This window comes from Neofelis nebulosa, chromosome 7 (genome assembly GCF_028018385.1).
Source record: "Neofelis nebulosa isolate mNeoNeb1 chromosome 7, mNeoNeb1.pri, whole genome shotgun sequence".
Classification (NCBI taxonomy): domain Eukaryota; kingdom Metazoa; phylum Chordata; class Mammalia; order Carnivora; family Felidae; genus Neofelis; species Neofelis nebulosa.
In genome coordinates this window covers 31,266,302-31,285,378 of record NC_080788.1, presented here as the reverse complement: position 1 = coordinate 31,285,378, position 19,077 = coordinate 31,266,302, and positions in this window count along the sequence as shown.

Here is a 19,077-nt window from a genome sequence, read left to right as displayed (position 1 = left end):
AATCCTCGAAACCAGTACAAATTCCCTTATATGGAAAAAGTCTCTGCAGATGTGACTAAGTTAAGGCTCTGGCGATGGGAAGATTATTCTGGATTGTCGCAACCATTCGTGCCCTTATAAGGGGAGGCAGAAGGAGACTGACTACAGAGAGGAGAAGGCCGTGTGACCACAGGGGCAGAGGTTGGTGTGATGTGGCCACAAGCCAAGGAGTCCTGACAGTCACCAGAAACTGGAGGAAGCAAGGACTGGATTCTCCTCTAGGGCTTCTGAAGGGTACAGGCTCTGGCTCACAGCTTGATTTGGGCCCACTGGAACCAATTTTGGAGTGGTGGCCTCCAGACCCGTGAGAGAATACGCTCCCGTGTTTTAAGTCACCCAGCCTGTGGCAGTTTGTTCTGGCCGCCCTAGGAACTGGTACAGGTGTAACCGGCCTGGAGAGAGGGTGAGTGATGTGCCCTCAGTGTCCCGGCCCAGGAAGAGAGGGGTGCGTGCCCTCCTGCGGGCTGTGGGGTCAGAATGCCCACACCAGTGGCATCACACCTCCACCAGGAGGATGGCAACGCTGGTGGTAACCGTGCCTCTGCGTCCTGCCCGCCCCGTGCCGGTGGTGCACTCGGTGCCGACTCAATCCTGGGGGGCGGGCGGGGTGGTTGGGAGGCTGCCGTGGGTCAGGGCCAGCGCCTGGGCTTCTTGCCTCTACTGTTATCTCAGTGGTGAGGGACATCTCTGCAGGGTGGGCTCTGAGGAAGGGGCTGAGTCTCCCTGGGGAGTTGTGGGGTGGGGGCGGGGGGTGGGCCAGCCTCACCCGGCCAGGCTAGAAGGCAGCTCTGAGCAGAGCCCTTACAAACTGGGCTCTGAGACCAGCCTGCTTGGCTTTGAATCCTGGATCCTCTACCCACGAGCTGGGTGGCCTTGGCTGTGCCTCAGTGTCCCGTCTGGACATTGGGTGTATTAGTAGTGCTGACCTCTTAAGTTATTACATGTAAACGTATAAAATGCTTAGAACATGTCAGGTTTTAATCCTTAGGCCTGGGGGTGGGGGCAGGGCTGTGGTAGAGGAGCTTTACGGTCCATGGTTTTGGGTTTGAATCCCAGCTCCCTCATGGACCAGTTGTGCGACCTTAGAGGCTCTGTTTTCTCTTAATGCTGGCTGCCTGCAGGGCCATTGGGAGAAGGACTTGGTGGCTGATATGTAATGGGCCTGTTACGTTGGGCTCCCAAGTTGGGGGCTCAGCCAGGGTTGGCTCCCATCCCTCCTTCTCAGCTAAGTCCTGGGCAGGTGAACCATCCCCCAGCCCACCTGCACTGTGAGCAGATTCTCTCTTAGGGCAGCAAGGGGTGCACGGTCGAGGGGGGCGGCCAGGGACTCTGCAGTGGCCCTGGGTGTGGCAGGAGCATGGCCAGGGCAGCCAGAGTAAAGCCTTAATGCATCCATTAACTTGCTGTGACTGTGTGTTTGTGATTCAGCGGCCTCAGCAGCAGCAATGTATTCAGGCCCTGTTAGAATCTGCAGGGAAGACATGTGGTGATATTTACAGCCCAAATCTCTGTCCTCATAAAGGGAGGCGGTGGTAGGGGTTGGGAGGGGGAGGGAGGGGCTGGACTTTCTGATAATGTCATAAATGGAGTCTGTCTCCCTGGAAACGGCAGTGGCGGTGGCGGCCACAGGCTGACAGATGTGCACGCCGTAATATGGGCCCATGGTGGTAGTGGCGGGGACATTGGGAGGGATGGATGGGCTGTAACTCACCAAGCCTGGGGCTTGGGGACAGCCGGCTACAATGAGAGCATGGTGGGGATGCCGATAGAGGGATGGGGGCTTGGAAGTGGGTATCTGGGGGACCCTGGGGTGCCTGCTGCTGGCCAGGGTCTGGGGGAGACCCTCCTGCCTCTGGCCTCTGGCCCAAGGCCAACCTCAGAGATAAGCCCAGCTGTTAGGGAGACATTGTCAGAGTTACAGGCCTTCCCCAACTCTCTAGTGATGGGCACACGGGACCCACCTGTACAGTGTTGTTCTAGGCCTAGAGAGGCACGGACATAGGGTGGAGTGCCGGAGAACCTTGGTTCAGGCTATGGGAGGCTGTATCACAAGGAGCAGCAAATCTTGTGTGAGAGTTGATGACTAGAAGGCCCAGACATGCCTGGAATGCTCAGCCCTGTCCATGGCTGAGTGTGTTGGGTCCACACGGCCAGAGCCCCTGGGACCAGGGCTTTACCCAAGTTGTCTCGTTTCAGAGAGAGTGGGGAGCTAGCCTTCAGTCATCCAGCCAGTCAGTGCTCTAGTCTGGACCCTACTTTGGCCAAAAGGGACACTGGGAGGAAGTGGGAGGCAAGGAGGGACTGGGACCCGTGAGCTGGCAAATGGCAGGCTTGGGGCAGCTCCTGCTATCCAGCAATCTCTGAGGGGCAGAACCCTTCCCCCAAATCCTGGCCTGCGATGGGGACCAGCTGCCCAAGGGCAGAGCCCAGTCCAGGGAGGGACATTCCCATTAGAATTCCAGAGGGCCAGGCGGCTTTGGGTGGTGGCGAGCGTGCTGTCAGCAGAAGTATGAAGAAAGCAGGGGCTTGATAGGCATGGCTGAGGAGACTGGGAAGGGAATTCCTGATGGAGACAGGGGCAGCTCTGGGGGACTGCCATCCTGAGTTCTAGGAGATACGCCAGCCCACGACATGAGCTGGGCCTGTGGCTCTGCTCTGCTCACAACATGCGTTGCATCTGAGCCCCAGGTCCACGTTGCGGGAGACCTATGTTCTAGTGCCGGCGTGGCCCTGCCTTGCTGTGTGACTTTAGGTGGAGCCCTTGGCCTCTCTGGGGCAGAAACAAGGAGCCCTGGGGCTGTGAGCTGGGAGCTGCTGTGGAAGGACCTTAGGGCCTGACCACAGGGTGCTGACTCCAGACCCTCTTGGACACTTTTCCTGCATAGATGGTTGGACCTGGGGAAAGGGCGAGGCCAGACATCCAGGAGCACAGATGGATGATCTCTGTGACCTGGCTCAGGGCTCAGCGTGGGGTCAGCAAGCCGCTTTCCGTCTGCTGCTGCTGAGGAGCTATTGGCGCCGCGACCTGTGGGCCTACTGCTCTCATTACTGATCTGTGCAGCCGGGGCGGGTGGGCCGCCGGACTGTGTGTGGTGGGTACTCACGCTCAGCTCGGGGTTGGGCACCGGGGTTGTGTCTGTGGGTGCAGTGTGTGCGGGTGTGCGTGCGGGCGCACTGGGTGCTGGGGGTGGGAGCAGGCCCCTGCGGGATGCCACGTAACCAGAGGTGTGTGCATTGACTCTAAACTGGAAGGTGCTCATCACGCAGTGTTGTTTTAGTTTCAGGGGTACCGTAACTGATTCAACAGTTCCGTACGTTACTCAGTGCTCCTCATGATAAGTGCACCCGTAATCCCCTTCACCTAGTTCCCTCATCCCCCTACCCAGCTCCCCTCTGGTAATTAATTAAAATAAAAAACTCAAAAAAACCCCACAAAACCCTGGAAGGTACTCGAGGGGCAGTGGGCCCTGCCCGGGGTGAGTTCGGCAAGGGGCTGGGGGGCTTGGCTGGGGATGGAGTAGGCCTCGGGCAGTAAGTAAGGCCTGCCAGGCACAGTCAGGTGCAGCCGGTGCGAGCCCAGTGTTTCATGTGAGCGAAGGCCCACACTCTCCTGCTCACCTGAGGAGCCAAGAAAACTTTCTGGGAAATCTAGGGACACTCCCTGCGCCCTCTCACCTCCCTACAACTGTCCCACCGTGGCCTCTGGCTCGCCTTGCCTGTTCTCCCCAGAGAGGGCACGGGCTGGCCTGCAGCCCCGTGGAGTGTGGGCTTCCCGCCTTGGGAGCAGCTGAGGAGGGCAGCAGGCTGGGGTGGGCTCCCCATTTGGGATTGTGTGTACCTGTTGCTGTGCCGGTCAGAGCTCATGAGGGGTTATGAGCCCACCCAGCAGTCATGACTCAGTGACCCCTTTGGGGCCATGGGTTTGTGGGCCCGAGGAGGGATATTGCTTATGAGGGCTGGAGGGAGCCTGAGCAGTGCTCTCAAGATTTAAGGGAGGGGCAGGTGGGGCTTGGGGACCCCTGAGTAAATGGTAGGGGGGTGCCTCTGAGCACAGGGAGAGCAGCTGCTCCTCGGGCAGGTTCCCAGGGTGAGGGCACTGGAGAGCTGGGCTCTGGGCAGGGCCTCTGGAGGGAGGCTGGTTGGCCCCCAGTGAGTTTCCAGGGCTGTGAAGTGGGATCAAGAGCCCTATTCTTGGGGTGCTGGGGTGGGTCAGTCAGGTAAGCGTCCGACTTTGGCTCAGGTCCTGATCTTGCAAGTCTGTGAGCTCGAGCCCTGCATCGGCCTCTGTGCTGACAGCTCGGAGCCTGGAGCCTGTTTCGGATTCTGTGTCTCCCTCTTCCTCTGCATCAACCCCACTCAAGCACTGTCTCTCAAAAATAAATAAATGTTTAAAAAGATGAAAAAAAAAAGCCCTATTCAAAGCTTGTCATTCTTTCAGGCTGTGTGACCCCCAGCAAGTGCCTTATCCCTGTGTGACACTGTGTAATGATAGTTCCTGTCTCATAGGGCCCCTTGTGCTGGAAGGTGCTGAGAGCTGAAGAATCATGCGTGCAGCTGGGGCTGGAGTCAGGCTGGGGTGCGTGGGCTTCCATGATGGGAAGTCTGGCTGCCCCTGTGCAGATTTCACCTATCAGCTACCACTCACTTGGCTGAGATTCACCTCATCTGTTAAGGACCTTGAGAGGGTGAACCTCTTGGGGCTCTTATACCACTTAGTCAAGCCCTGCGCACAGTAGGTCATCATCTTTATAGTATAAGGATTTAAATGTTGGTCATCATCTTTATAGTATAAGGATTGAATGTACTTGGAGCTCAAGGCGCCTCCCTGCCCCCACCAGGCTGCTTCCTCTGTGCTCTTTTTGTCTGTGCCAAGGCCTCCTAGGAACAGAGTATCCAGGGCTCCTTAGGTCCCAGCAGTCACATAGGCCAGCCTCCATAGCTCAGATGTGGAGACGGAGGCCTCAAGGGAGAGGGCCACTGCGGGGGACCTGGGCCCTGTGCTCGAGAACCAGGTGAGGCTGAGTTGTAGAAGTTTGGGGGATGGTAGGAGGGGAAGGAGAGACTGAAGCCCGCTCCCAGGGCCCCCCAGCTCCCATAGCCGAGCTGGTTCCTGCTAATTAGCGCCTTAACGAACCATGCTAAGGCACTCTCCCCAAGCCTGCTCCCAGACAGATAATTACAATGATTTTTTGGCTTCTGGGGGGAGGGGCAGCTGGAGGTGGTGGGGGAGAGGGCTTTTCTGGCTTTTTTACTGCCCACAGGGATTTTCAAACCTACCCACTCTTGCCTCATTTGGAACAGGAAAAAAAGTGTTAATGGACCTTTTTCTGCAGCTGAGAGGGACAATTTATGATAGAGGTGACAAACTTCATTTTAATGAGAGGCAAATTCTACTTTACTTTAAACTACAGATTTCCCCCAGTTGTCTGTGGATGTGGGGCATTGAAAGTGGAAGCTGAGGTGTTGGGTTGGAGGGCCTGGGAGTGGGCTGACTACACAGGGAAGAGGTCCCCGCCCGGGCCTCATGCTTAGTGTGTTCACACACAGGTTTCCTCTTTTTCAGGGAGTGCTTATGGCCTCCATTTATGGAAGAAGAAACTGAGGTTGAGAGATGTGCAAAGACTTGCCCCAAACCGCTTTGGAATTTTGAATCAGGCTGACATCACGTTCTGTACTGTCACTCCTCTGTCTTCCTGCCTGACCCAGGGGGTGTGGGAGTCCAGCCAGGTCACTCCCAGGGGCGGGGACAGGGAGTGCAGGTTAGAGAAGGCTGGCCAGCTCTGGCCCTGGAACACCCGTGGTCGCACTGACCAGGAGCAGGGCCGCACAGAGGATTGTAACATCAGACCCCGAAACCTGGCTGGAGGGGGACGATCCCATCCACCAAACAGAGAGAAACTCAAGGTCAAAGAGGACAGGTGGCCCTCCCAGTCCCCCACAGCTTCTCAGGGCCAGAGCTGGGATAGGAGCAGGTACCTTATACCCAGGATGTGGAGCTAAGCCCACTTCCTTACTGAGTTACCACATCTGTGGAATGGGCCCGATCACACCCTGTTCACATGTAGGCAGTGGGTTGGCAGTGGCTTCTGGGGTCTCTGCCAGTCCCCTGTATTTCTTGGGCCCCACCCCAACCTCTTGGCCCAGTTTTTAGGGCCCAGAGGCCAACCCTCACTTGCTCCACCTCAGGGGTCCCCACGGGTAACTGGGAGCTCTTGTTTGTGGAGCTTGGAGAGGGTCTTGGAAAGCAGGACCAGGGGTGGGGGCTTTTTTCCTATCCCATGAGAACTTTCTGTGGAGAATCCTAGGACTGAGAGAAATAATGGCTGTCAGACCCTGGGTTTTCTAGATCAGAGGAATCTATTGCAGAACCCTGCCCCTCCTTTCCCTCCCCAACCTGGGACCCTGTGAAGCATGAGGACATGTGGGCTGTGGGCTCAGTGCACAGTGGCTGTGGTTAGTGCACCAGAATCAGACCCCAGCTTGCATGGGGGACTTGGGGCAGATCTCTGTTCTCTGGGAGAAAAGTGGGTTAAAACCTGCCTCTTGCTGGGGTGGTGGAGGGCAGAAATAGGATGCTGTGTGATGTTGGTAGCAGATATAAAATTCCCAGAAGCATGAGATTTTTAGCATCCCAGACCTTTAGAAGTCCAGGGTCCTCAAACATCAAGGAGTTTGGAAGGAGCCCTCTGAGCCCCTGGCTCAGTCCTGACTCTGGAGGGGGCTTGCTCCTCCCCTCAGGGCTGTGATGCTGGCCTTCCACTTCTGCTTGGCCTCTGTCCTTTCTCTGACCCTGTCTTACCCACCCAGGTACCTGTGTTGTGTCAGGGTGGGGTAGGATTTTCTGTTCTGACAGCAGGGAAGGGTTGCAGGGGCCTGAATATGGGGACTAGCCCACTCTTTTGGGGCCCATCCCTCTGTCTGGGCAGGGATGGTGCATGGTGGGTGTCTAGGTGCTCCCTCAGGTCCTGGGAGGTGGCCTGCCAGGCCAGGCTGGGAGTACCAATCTCCTGTGTCCTGGCCTTGAATAGCTAAGCCCTGCCCTGGCCTGTCCAGGGACCAGGAAGGGCTTGCTGACTCCTGCCGAGTCGAGGAGGATGCATCATTCCTGGGGAAGGCCCCTCGGTGTGGAGTCAGGCTTGGGTCTGAATTCACCTTTCCTAGTGTATTACCCGCCTGAGTCCCTTAGCCCCTCAGAGCCTCAGTTTCCCCATCTATAAGTGCAGCAATGATCCGATCCTCTGGATAGTCCTGAAGATTCACCCAGCACCCAGCACTTAGTAGGTTCTTTCCCAGGAAGAAGGCATTGGTTTTGGGGCCTGCCTCTCTGGAGGTGAGCCTGGGAAGAGGTGCCATGGAGTACTCCACTCCAGCTGAGAGGACCCGGGGTTATTATGCTTCCTGGGACTTGGGCCCCAAGTTGTATGTCCCCCCACTTCCTGAGGACCAAGCTTTCCAGGCTGGCATATTTGAGCCCAGATCCCAACCCCACCTCTTACCACAGTGTGACTATGAGCAGTTCTCTATATGCGTCTGGGCCTCAGTTTCTCCACCTGGAAAATGGGGCAGATCAGGGTCTCAGAATGAAATGAGTACCTGTGTGTTGCCCATCTAGCACACAGCAAGCACATGTGGAAGGGCAGGTCTTACATGGGTGTTATGAGGCATGTAGGACGTGCTCGGTGGTGGTGGCTATTTCAGGCCCTCCCTGGCTCCTCTTCCCAGTACCGTCTGTGATCGTCTGTACCGGTGTGGGGTGGGGGTGGGGCATAAGGCGAGTGGATAATAGCTGTCCAGCACCGTCAGGTATGGGTACAGTCCACCAGGGGTAGGTGGGGTGCTGAGGGGCTGGCTCTCTTCCCTCATCCTGTCACCATGGCAGTCCCCCTGCCTCCATCCTTGTCTCTAACTGGGATTGAAATTGCTCAACCCACCATCGGAGTATGGCTGGGTGGAGTACTGGAAGGAGGTGCCCTCCTTGCCCTTTTCTGACCCTGGCCACTCTGTTGGCCAAAGATATCCCCGAGTACCCACTGTGTGCTGGGGGAAGAAAGAAAGAGGCCCATGCATAGTCATGGGGAAAACTTTGAGAGGTCATGGAAGGCTGGTTGCAAGAGCGACCTCAGGAGGACTTGAGGTAGGTTAACTGGGCAGGAGAAGGGAGGACCCTTTAGGCAGGTGGCCCAGTAAGAGCACAGGCCTAGAGGTGGGGTTTCCTTCCTCACTGGGAGCTCTTGGCAGATTTCCACTCATCCAAAGGCCAGGCTTCAGCATGGTCCCTCTGGAGACTTTTGCTGACTTTGTGGCAGCTGGTGGAGGCTTCCTGCCCTGGCCCCCACCCTGCCATGGACAGCCTCCTCTGTTTCAGTCAGGATGCTGCTAAGTGGTCATTAGCCCTGATTCAGCTCTGTGGCCATAAACCTGACCAGGGCTATATGCCAGGATCCATAAATTGTTCCTCAGAGCAGTGGGAGCCATGGAAGGATCTTGAGCAGGAGAGGCCTGAGTGAAAGCCGAGCTTAGGAAGAAGGACAGGGCAGGAAGGTGCATTTGGTAATGGCTGCTGCAAGCAGAGAGAACTTCCTGAGAGAGGAAACCTGTGCCCACACCCTGCTGCCCCACTCTCCCCTCATGGCAGCAGTGCCTCATGTGACTTGAGTGAGGAATGAACTGAGGGTGTAGATCACCTTGGTGAGGTGGGCATCAATTTCCATTAAAAGGTTGGGCCATGACTTCTCTCTCCTGCTCTCCTCTGATGAGCCTGGCTCTGGGCTTGGCTGGGGTGATGGGTGGGGAGCAAAAGACAGAGCTGGGGGCCGGGGAGCAGGTTCTCCTGTCCCCCCTCCCTACTACCTGTTCCCTTCCTTCCTTCTCCAGGCCTGGACATGGTTCCAGCCTGCCCCTCAGTGTCACTATCTCTGAAGAAATCAGAGTTCTCCTTCTACAGACCTGGTGTGGAAGGTCTTCCACATGGCTCTTCCTTCATGGCTCTTCCCTCAATTTGTGTTTATTGCTTTATTTGCTTAATGTGCAGCTGCCTTGTCCACAGCTTTGTCCCCGGTGCCTGGGATGGAGGAGGTGCTCAGTAACTATTTGTTAAATGGAAGACAGAAAAACTCAGTAGGCTACTGGCGTGGGCAGACCCTTGCCCTCAGGAAGCAGCCCCCAAATCAGGAAGTAGCAGAGGAGGAAGAGGAAGTTGAGGGCTTCCCTGTGTGACCCTGGGGTCCTGCTTCTTCTGGCTCTTTAAGGAAAGGGAGGGGGCCCAGGTGTTGAAACCCAGCAGGGGTGGAGGCAGGGGCTGACCAGGAGGGTGGGGTGCTGGTGGATGGGGGTGCTCTGGACCATGAACACTTACAGGTGAGGGCAGGGGAGGGGGATATTTAGGGCCAGGCAAGGCCCCACTGAGATGGGAGGAGGCCAAGTGCATTGCTTTGTGACAAACCTTACTAAACCCTTCCCTGAGCCATCTGCCACTTCTCTGGAGCAAACTTTTTCAGTTCTTTTTGTGGATTGTGTGTTTACTTCCCTCATTCTAAATAACTGGCTTGTATGGCTGCTCCTTGATTTTCCAGTTTCAGGCATTACTGAGTGACTTTTACTATAGAAGCTGAGGTGGGTGCCTGGGTGGCTCAGTCTGTTGAGCCTCCGACTTCGGCTCAGGTCATGATCTCACGGCTCGTGAGTTTCAGTCCCACATCGGACTCTGTGCTGACAGCTCAGAGCCTGGAGCCTGCTTCGGATTCTATGTCTCCCTCTCTCTCTCTACCCCTCCCCACCCATGCTGTGTCTCTCTCTGTCTCAAAAATAAACAAACATTAAAAAAATTAAAAAAAAAAAGAAGCTGAGGGTTTAGCTCCATTTGACCACTCACCACCGCCCCCCCCCCCCCAATACATTTTTGGTTGGCTGAGCTTCCCAGCTGAGCCATGTAGAATACTCTGATTACGTTTCCTTTCTTGATTCGCTGTTTTCCCTGGTGTTAATAATTGTCCTTTTCTTTGGGTGGGGAAGAGGGCTTAGTTTTTGCTTTTTGTGCTTATCACTAAAGCAATTCCCCACTCTTCTCCAGTTGGGTAAATCTCCTTTCAACATAAGTAAACATATAAAGTACTCTGTCAGTTTTATCTTGGAGAAATCTCTTCCTGAGCCTTCTGACCTGCTCCAGTTTGGTTTATTTGGACACTGGTTGTGCTATGGGCATAGGGGATGGCTCACCTCCATTGCTCAGGGGTCCATTACTCAGCTCTCTGGGCTTGGGCCTCTTGCTTCCTGGATCCCACATCTTCCCCTTCTTATTTTACATTCTTGCTTCGGCAGAATCCACCCTCCATCACCTTCTGGAAAAGGTTTGTGGGAGAGGTGTTGTGAGACTGCCTGTCTGAAGACTCTTTGTCACTTTGAGTGGTAGTCTGGCTGGGTATAGAACTCCAGATAGAGATCTCTTCCCCAGAACTTTACAGGGGGCCCTCCCTTGAAAGCCGTTGCTTTGCTGTTGCTAACAGAGTTGGTGTGGGGGGCTCCACCACTGCTGGGGCATTGATTTTGTGTGTGCCACCTGGGATTTGTCTTTCTGGAAGCCTGGAGGTGATAGATAATTCAATATGCTGTGTCTTGCTGAGGGCCTGCCTTTTCAAATTGGAAGTTCATGTTCTTCAGCCTTGGAAAAGTTTTTGATTTACTCCTTTATGATTTCCTGACCTCCATCTTCTCTGTTCTCTCCTTCTGGATCCCTAATCAACCAGATGTTGTGCTTCGCGGAGGGACCCCCAACTTCATCATCTTTCCCCTCCTTTGTCTCAACTTCTGTATCTTCCTGTCCCTGTTTCTAGGAGGTTTCCTCTATGTTACCATTCTGCCTTTCTACTGGAGTGTTTGATTTATAAGCTTTAAATTTCAAAGATTCCTTTTAATTTGCTGAATGTTCTCTTTAAAATACATTGTACCCAGTTCTTGTTTCATGGATACTCTAGGTTATTTCTGTGAAGATGATGATAGCTGTCTCTCTTCTGTCTGCACTGCCTGTCTCTTTGTTTGCTTGCTTGTTTGGACACCGTCTTTTCTATTAGAGGTTTCCTCAGGTAATTCACTCTGCAGAAATTTATGGAGTGCCTTCTCTGTGCCAGCCCCCTTCTACAACCTTGAACAAAATGGTCAAAAGTCCCTGAGCTGGTGGAACTGACATTCAAATGTCTGGCAGTGCTCAGTCGGTAGCTCCTATATAGGTGGGGGCATCTAAGGCTGGTTGGCATCCTTGGTGTATGGGCAGGCTGGACAACTGTGCTTCCCTGTGGCTGGCCTGCCTGGGCTGGGGACCTTGATGGCAGAGCCTGTTGGAGCTTTGCGGGAAAGGGAGACTGGGGCTGAGCCCTGAAATCCAGCACATAAACTCTCACCTTTCTCCTTCAGTTTCCTGTGTGGTCCCCCACCTTCCACCTCTCCTGGTGTTTCCTAGTCTTCTCTGGGTGGAGCTGATAATGGGAGTTCTTGGGGTCTATCTGCTTCTTACATAGCCTTCCAGCCAGTCCTTCATTCCTGTGTCCACAGTGCTACGTGGTGCCCCTGGTTACTGAGGCTCTGGTGGGTTCTGCCAGGTAATAGGACCAGGACTTGGGATGCTGCTGTCTCAGCTCTGCCAAGTCAATTACCATTCACTCATTTGCTTTCCAACTTCCAAAATTATGTTGCTGTTTCCTCTTCCATTCTTTGTCCTTGTGGATTTATGTACAGAAAAGATCCTTTATTGCTGTAATGGAGTTTTGGAAAGGAGTAAGGGAAAGTGCATGTGTTCAGTCTGCCGTTGTGAATCTGTATGTCCCTCCGATTGATCTGTTCTTCTGCCGGGGAACATTTAGAGCATCTTCCCTTTTCACTCTTATAAACAAGGCTGCGGTGAGCATTGTGCATCCTCCTTGCGCATGTGTGGGAGTTTCTCTTGGACTGGAATTGCTTGGTGGTAGGGTATACGCATCTTCAGCTCTACAAGATAAGGCCAAATTGTTTCTCCAAATGCTTGTAGCAACTTCCACTGCCCCCAGCAATGCATGAGAGGTCCCGCGGTTCCACAGCCCCAGCAAACACTCAGCACCGTGCCGTTTTAAATTCCCGCCAATTTAATGGTACAGATTTTACCTGGTAGTTTTACTTAGCGTTTCCTGGCCCTCTGCTGAGCTGAGGCAAGTCTCATCATGTTTGTTGGCCCTTCGGGTCTCCTCATCTACCAAGTGCCTGTTCCTGTTCTTTGCCTTTTACAAAAAGTGGGTGATTTGTCTTTTTTTTTTTTTCATTGATTTGCCGAGTTCTTTATATAGCCTGGAAACAAATTTTTTTTTGTTGGCTGTATGTACTGCAGGTATATTCTTCTGGTCTGTCTATGGCTTTTCGTTTCCCTTTGTGATGTCTTTTGTTACACAGATGGTTTAAGTTGTAACAGCCAAATTTCTCGCCTTTATGGCTTATGCTTTTTATAGCTTGTTGGGAATGAGCATTTTTTAGGCTCTTGATATATATTGCTACTGAGGAAAGTTTTCCTAATTTGCCCTTGGAATGAGCAGAGAGTTGATGGGCACCCCAAGTGCACAAGCGGTGGGCAGGACTGCAGTGGGGGTGGGGTCAAGGAGGAAGATAATTAAGGAGCAACTAAAATGCATAAGGCGCTCAAGGCTTCAAAGTCTGTGGACGGAAATGCTTTCCTTGATTCTTGACACCATCCTAAAAGGCCCCTTTCTTTTTCTCCTTTGGAGAACTGAGGCCTCCTCAGTGGCCCTGGTGACTCTGATTCCAGCAGTGGCGGCTGTCTGGGAGTTGAGGGGGCCCTGGGGAGGGTGGTTAATTAGCGTTCAGGGGAGGTGAGAAGGAGCAACCGGCCTTTTTCCGTGGCCGGGGCCACGTGTATTGTTGCTGCTGCAGAGGAGTGTTTGTGTCCCCCAGATGTTGCTGTCTGGGCACGCGGGAGGGGCTTTGGGGTCGCAGAGCCTGGGGTTCTGCCCTTACCAGCTCTATGAGCGTGGGCAGGGTCTGGGCCTCTCTGAACCCCCCCCCCCCCACCCATGGAATGGGAATGACACTAACACAGCCCTCAGGGAGCAGGGAGGGCTGAGCAACATGAAGCGGGTAAAAGTACCAGAAGCTGAGGGGCACGTGGATGGTTCAGTCGGTGAAGCATCTGACTTCAGCTCAGGTCATGATCTCATGGTTTGTGTGTTCAAGCCCCGCACCGGGCTCTGTGCTGACAGCTCAGAGCCTGGAGCCTGCTTTGGATTGTGTCTCCCGCTCTCTTGCCCCTCCCCTACTTGTGCAAGCGCTCTTAGTCTCTTTTCCCAGCAGAGCAGGGTGGGCAGCCGGCAGCCTGGAGGAGGAGTGATCTGCACGAGGAGATGCTCAGGGGTTGGTCAGTTGTTCAGTGCGGGCAGGCACAGCCTGGACTGGTGGAGTGGGTGGGATCAGCCACCTTCCTTCAAAAGGGCCTTTTTGAGAAACTCTGATCTTGGCCCAGTGAATGGGCAGAGGCTCCACGGGAGGAGTGAACCATCCATTCAGGCAGCCAGGGGCTGGGGAGGTGGGGCCTGGAAAGTGCTATCGGGAGGGGGGTCCAGTCCCCCCACCTCTGCTGACTGGTGTCACCACCCCACCCCTCCGCCTACCCCGCCCTCCAGGACCTGAGGGGTTAATTTTGCCGCCTGAGCAAGCTTGGTGTGGCGGTATGCAAATCCATACACTTTCATAAACTGCTTAATTAGGCGAATGTTAATGAGACGTTAATTACTGTTGTGCCCGCGGATCCCACGGAAACGGAGATTATGTTTCTCTTCAAACATCCCGTCTTAATTATAACTTGTGCTTAATTCTGCAGCTTTTGCCAACCCAGTGAGGGTGGGGTGGGGCGGGGCACCTCCCTTTCTGGGCGGTTCTTCCAGGCTTCCTCACCTTTGGTCTTCCATTCCTCCCTTAGACATCTGCTAAGCACCTGCTCTGTGCCGGGCACAGTCCCGGAGCTGGTACTGGGGTGACGGAGAGCAGTCAGGCCCAGTGCCTCCCTCAGGGTGCTCCCAACCCTCTGAGGCAGCTTTGTAAGAGAGGTAGCTGTGAAGACCCCTGAGACCAAGATAGAAGTCTACAGGGCTGCTGGGCCAGACGGTGGTCCAGTGGAGGAAGTGGTATGTCTCTTGGGGTGATGGGTCACGGAAACCTTTGTGGAGGAGGGGCCCCATGCTAGAAGTAGAAAGGTGTTTGCCGGGTAGATAAGAGACCTGGGTTCGGGTGGGGGTTCCTGCTTGGGCAAAGACCTCGTGGTTGGTGTCTTGACCACTGTGTACCTTCCCCGAAGTGCTTTCCTGCTCCGGTTTTGCTTTCGGAACCTCCAGTTGAGATGTCTTGGCCTGAAGCATAGGAGGCTTCGAGGCTCCATATCTTGGGAAGGTATTTGGCAGGTATCTGTTCCTCTGTTGGCCTTGCTTGCTCCGTCTTATGTCTCCATCTTACTTACCCTGAGGGCTTGTGGAGAGTGGGGTCCCCACTCAGAGAGGAAGGTGGTCAGGGTAGGCATCCTGGAGGAGGCTTGCCCAAGGCCTGTTCCTCTAGAGCTTTGAGACTGTGTCTTGCCCTTGCACCTGAGTCTTTGAGCAGAAGCTATGCTTGGTGTATGCCATAGTCCCACGTCCCATCTGGGCTTGACCATCACCACAAGGGTCCTAAGACACTGGCCTGCACTCCCTATCCTCATGTTACTGCTCTCTACCTACCCCTCAGCCCACTCTGCCTGCCTTCACCTAGCAAGGCCACCCAGTGCCTCCTCAGCCCTCTCTTTGTTCTCTTCTGCCCCCAGGTACCAGGAAGCCTCAGGCTGTCGTGGCCACTGCCAAGTATGCCCAGGTGATTTCAGGGCTGGAGCAGCAAGTTCTAGGGCTCAAAAGACCTAAGAGGGTGTAAAGCCTCATTTTACAGCTGGAGGGCACGAAGCCAGAGAGGGTCAGGGCCTGGCCTGGGGTCACACAGCATAGCCTAGAACAGGGTCTCAGGGGGGCCTGTGGGCTTTTTCTTGGGGGGATGAGGGAAACGGAAGCAGAGGCCTGCTCCCTCATCACTGCTGCACGGGCAGGCCTCACTCTGTCAATCATGTTCACTTTGCAGATGGGAAAACCTAGGCTCAAAGAGGCCATGTGCCAGGGATGGAAACTCTAGGGGTCGGGCATGTGGCAGGGCCTCAGCGAGCTCCTTCTGCTCATTTCCTCTGATACCACTGTCCTTGGGGGAGTTCTTGGGCAAAGGGCCTGTAGATAGCTAGTAAGGGGACTTGGCTCCATGCCCTGAAGCCGGGTAACTGCCTGGGCTCCCCAGCCCTTGGTGCCCTTCCTTCTGAGAACTCCCGTTGGAATCTCTCTTTCTAGCACTTAATTACAATGGAAGATTATTTGCCTCCAGTGTCTTGTACCTGACCTGGACCAGATTAATGGTATTTCTGGAGTGTAGATATCTGACCTGGAAAGAGCACAATCATAGCAGAAAAAAGCTTTTAGCTCATTACGTATATTTGCACAATTACAATTTCAGCCCTTTAAACTGGTTATTACATCCCCAAATACGAAAGCAGAGAATGTCCATCCTAGTTCCTGCACCGTCAGCAAGACAGCTAGGACCATCTTTGATTGCGTGCAGTCCTGTGTCTGGACTGGGCTGCTGTGGCCTCATCTCTCACACTTGAGTGGTGGGTCCCAGCACTCTCCCACCCTGTACATGGGAGCAAATGTTTGGTTTAATAGAATGGCATGGATTAAACATGGATACTTGTTAACGACCACAAAATAAAACCTTTTACAATAAATTCTGTGGTTTGTTCCTGGATTGTATTCCCACTTTGGGTCCAGCTGTGAGCCCCGTCACCCCCTCATCCCCCTCCTGGGATGTGATCACTTGCTCTTTCTCCCGTGCCTCATTTTCCCCAGCCCCAGGCTGAGCACAGGAGGCCTGATATAGATTTAGAGATTTGGAACCCCAGAACTAGATGCCTGGGGGCCTCAAACTCCCAGAGGCCAGGCTGGTAATGGAAACGAGAGAAGCAGGCCGGGTAGGGACTGTGGGCAACCAGAGTCTCCGTTCCTGGCTGGTTTTTGACACGTGGAAATGTAGGCCCTGTGTGGCCAGATCAAATTTTTCCAAGAGAAACCAGAAATCCAGATTTCTGTGTGATTTGTAAAAATTGGCAACTGATTCACATCTTTTTAAAACTGCTGAGCAGGCCAAATAAGCCATTTTGTTGCCGGGTTTGCAGCCTCTGTGTGTGCTCCAGCCTCTGCTCTTACTGATAGGTTCCGCGAGTGGGGTTGCTGGGTGGGGGTTGGGGGACAGGCTTGGGACATCTTCGGTGGCTGGGCTCACACCACCCCCTTGGCCCTCTCCATATCCAGCCTGGGTGGTTAAATGTCCCCCTCCTCAACCCCGGTGGGTGCCCTCCACCCACCACAGGGTGAAGGAGTCCTAAGATGCGTGCCTGAGTGACAGCACAGAACAGGCTGCTTCAGGGACACAGGCGTGAGTCACTGCCAAGCTCCCTTTTGAGGAGAAAAATAAACTGCCTCAGAATTGTCACCCAGGCTCGAGGAAAGAAGGGACTTCCAAGACCTGGCAGTCACTTTCTGGGGTGTAGCCTCTCCCTGGGCCCCTTCAGGGATTGGCGCTGGCTGGCACCTGGTGAGCAGTGGTGTCCTGGTGATAGGCTGTGGCTCAGATGCCAGGGTCCCCGAGGGTGTGGCCAGGGAAGAGGGTTCAGCATGTTTGTTCAATTATGACTTTTATAATTTTTTTATGTTTATTTATTTTGAGAGAGACAGAGAGAGAGAGAGAGAGAGAGAGAGAGAGAGAGCACGAGCAGGAGAGGGGCAGAGAGAGCAGGAGAGAGAGAATCCCAAGCAGGCTCTGTGCTGTCAGCGCAGAGCCCGACATGGGGTTTGATCTCACAACTGTGAGATCATGACCTGAGCCAAAACCAAGAGTCAGATGCTTGACCGACTGAGCCACCCAGGACCCCCTATGACATTTATAAATAACACAGGAACTCTTTTATAAAAATGCCTGTGTTACCAAAATCAACGTGTTTTAATAGGACACTCAATTAAAGCAAGATTTCCAAGAAGCTGACGCCCCCACATAAGCTGGCATCCTTTTCCCCAGTCGCTGGCTCCCATCCGTCACTGTCTGATGGGGTCTCCTGTTCCAGCGGGGCATGAGATGAAAGCTGCTTTCAGCCTTCCCTGCACTTGTGAAATTAGGGGAGGGCATTGGTGGGAAGGGGATGCTTGGTGAGTACCTACTGTGTGCCAGGCACTGGGGCCTTGTGAAGTTGGTGTAATTGGCTCCATTTTTTTTCAGGAGGGGAACTTGAGGCTCTGAGGGTGACTTGGCCATGGCCCGGGGCCCCAGGCCCACTTGGGCCAAGTTGGTTCTGGCAGTATGGGGTTAACAGGCCTCCCTCCTTGCTGCCCTCCAGCCTTTGATCTAAGCAGGGCCCTTCCAGTCTGTACCTCTTCTCCATAGCTGCCCACTTGGGGGCCTGAGGGTCCTGGGGGCAGCCAGGGGCTTTTAAACTCAGGCCAGAGGCCAGCCATGGGAAAGGTGTGTGCCAGTGTGTGTATGTGGGTGTGCACACAAGGGTAGTTTATTTCCATAGGCTGAGTGTCCTGCCCTGCCTCCTGCCCTTGTCTGCTACTTGTTCACCTGCCCTGCCGTTATGTGCTTTCCAAGACTTCAGAGAAGGCCCTGATTTTACATCTTACTCATGGAAGGTGGAGTGGTTTGGTCTCAGCCAGTAGCAAAGAGAAATCTTGCTGCCTCCATCAGGGGCTTGGCGGGCTCCTATGAGCTGAGTGGAGCAGATCCCACCCTGGGACACCTTGGACAGGCCTGGGCCTGAGCTGAAGTAGGGATAAGCAGTGGGGAGACTCAGGTCAGACTGACTTCACATGTTTCCCTCCACTCCTCCTTGTCCATTCCCGATGACGGTGATGCTGTCATTCCTGCATTCCTTCTCTGGGTCAAGTGTGGTGCCAGCGGCTTTTCGTGAATGGTGGCCCCGTCTGATCCTCTCAAGGACCTTGTGGGGTAGGCACTCTCATCGTCATTTTTCAGATGAGGAAACTGAGGCACAGAGAGGGTAAGCAATCAGCCAAGTCCACAGAGTAGATGGGAAAACAGGGATGTGAGTCCAGGCCCTAGAGGCTGTGCTCTTGAAGAGCACAGAGCCTGGCTGTTCCCTGACTGCCCCAGCCTGCTCTGAACTCCCTCCAGTTCAGCAGTCTCTCCCTTGAAGACTGGCTGTCTTGGCCGTACCTGGGGACTATCTGTGGCAGAGCCCAGCTGGGCTTCTCTGTCTCCCCAGAGGCTACAGATGGACCACAGGGGTGAGGAGATGCCCAGGAGAGGACAGAAGAACCCAACTGCAGCAGCCAGAGAGGACCTGGGTATTGTCTAGTTTGCTTAGCCCTCTGCTCTACGGACAAGGGAATGGAGGCCGGGGAGGGGGCTGGCTTGTCAGGGGTGCATGGTCAGATAGTGGCCAAGAGGGACTTCTGCACCCCCACCCCCACCCCACCCAGTGCTGCTTTCATTGTAGATTCAGGACCAGGATGGAAGGTGGGGGCGAAGCCAGAAGGAAAGCCAGCCAAGATCCCTTTTCCTCTCAATTGCCTCTACCCCTCAAACTATGCAGGCTTGTGCATTTTCAACTTTCCTCCCCCATCCTTTACCTTCCCACCATTAAAATAAAATTGGGAGGCGAGGGGAGGGGCAAGGCTTTGACATAAATGTTTAAATTAGCCTCACTTTGCTGAAAGCTGGGTGTCAGGATAAATCCATTCCTACAGCGCCATATATCTTTTCCTGAGTGGGAAGTTGGTGAATAAATGAATGTTATTCATATATTATTATGGCCTGACACAGCCAAGGCAGGGAGAGGCAGCCCATGGTGATTAACGGGCAGGTCTTGGCTAACGAGCTGGAGGGGCTCCTGTGCCCCGGAGTCTGTGCCAGGGTGGGGGGCTGAGCCCCAGG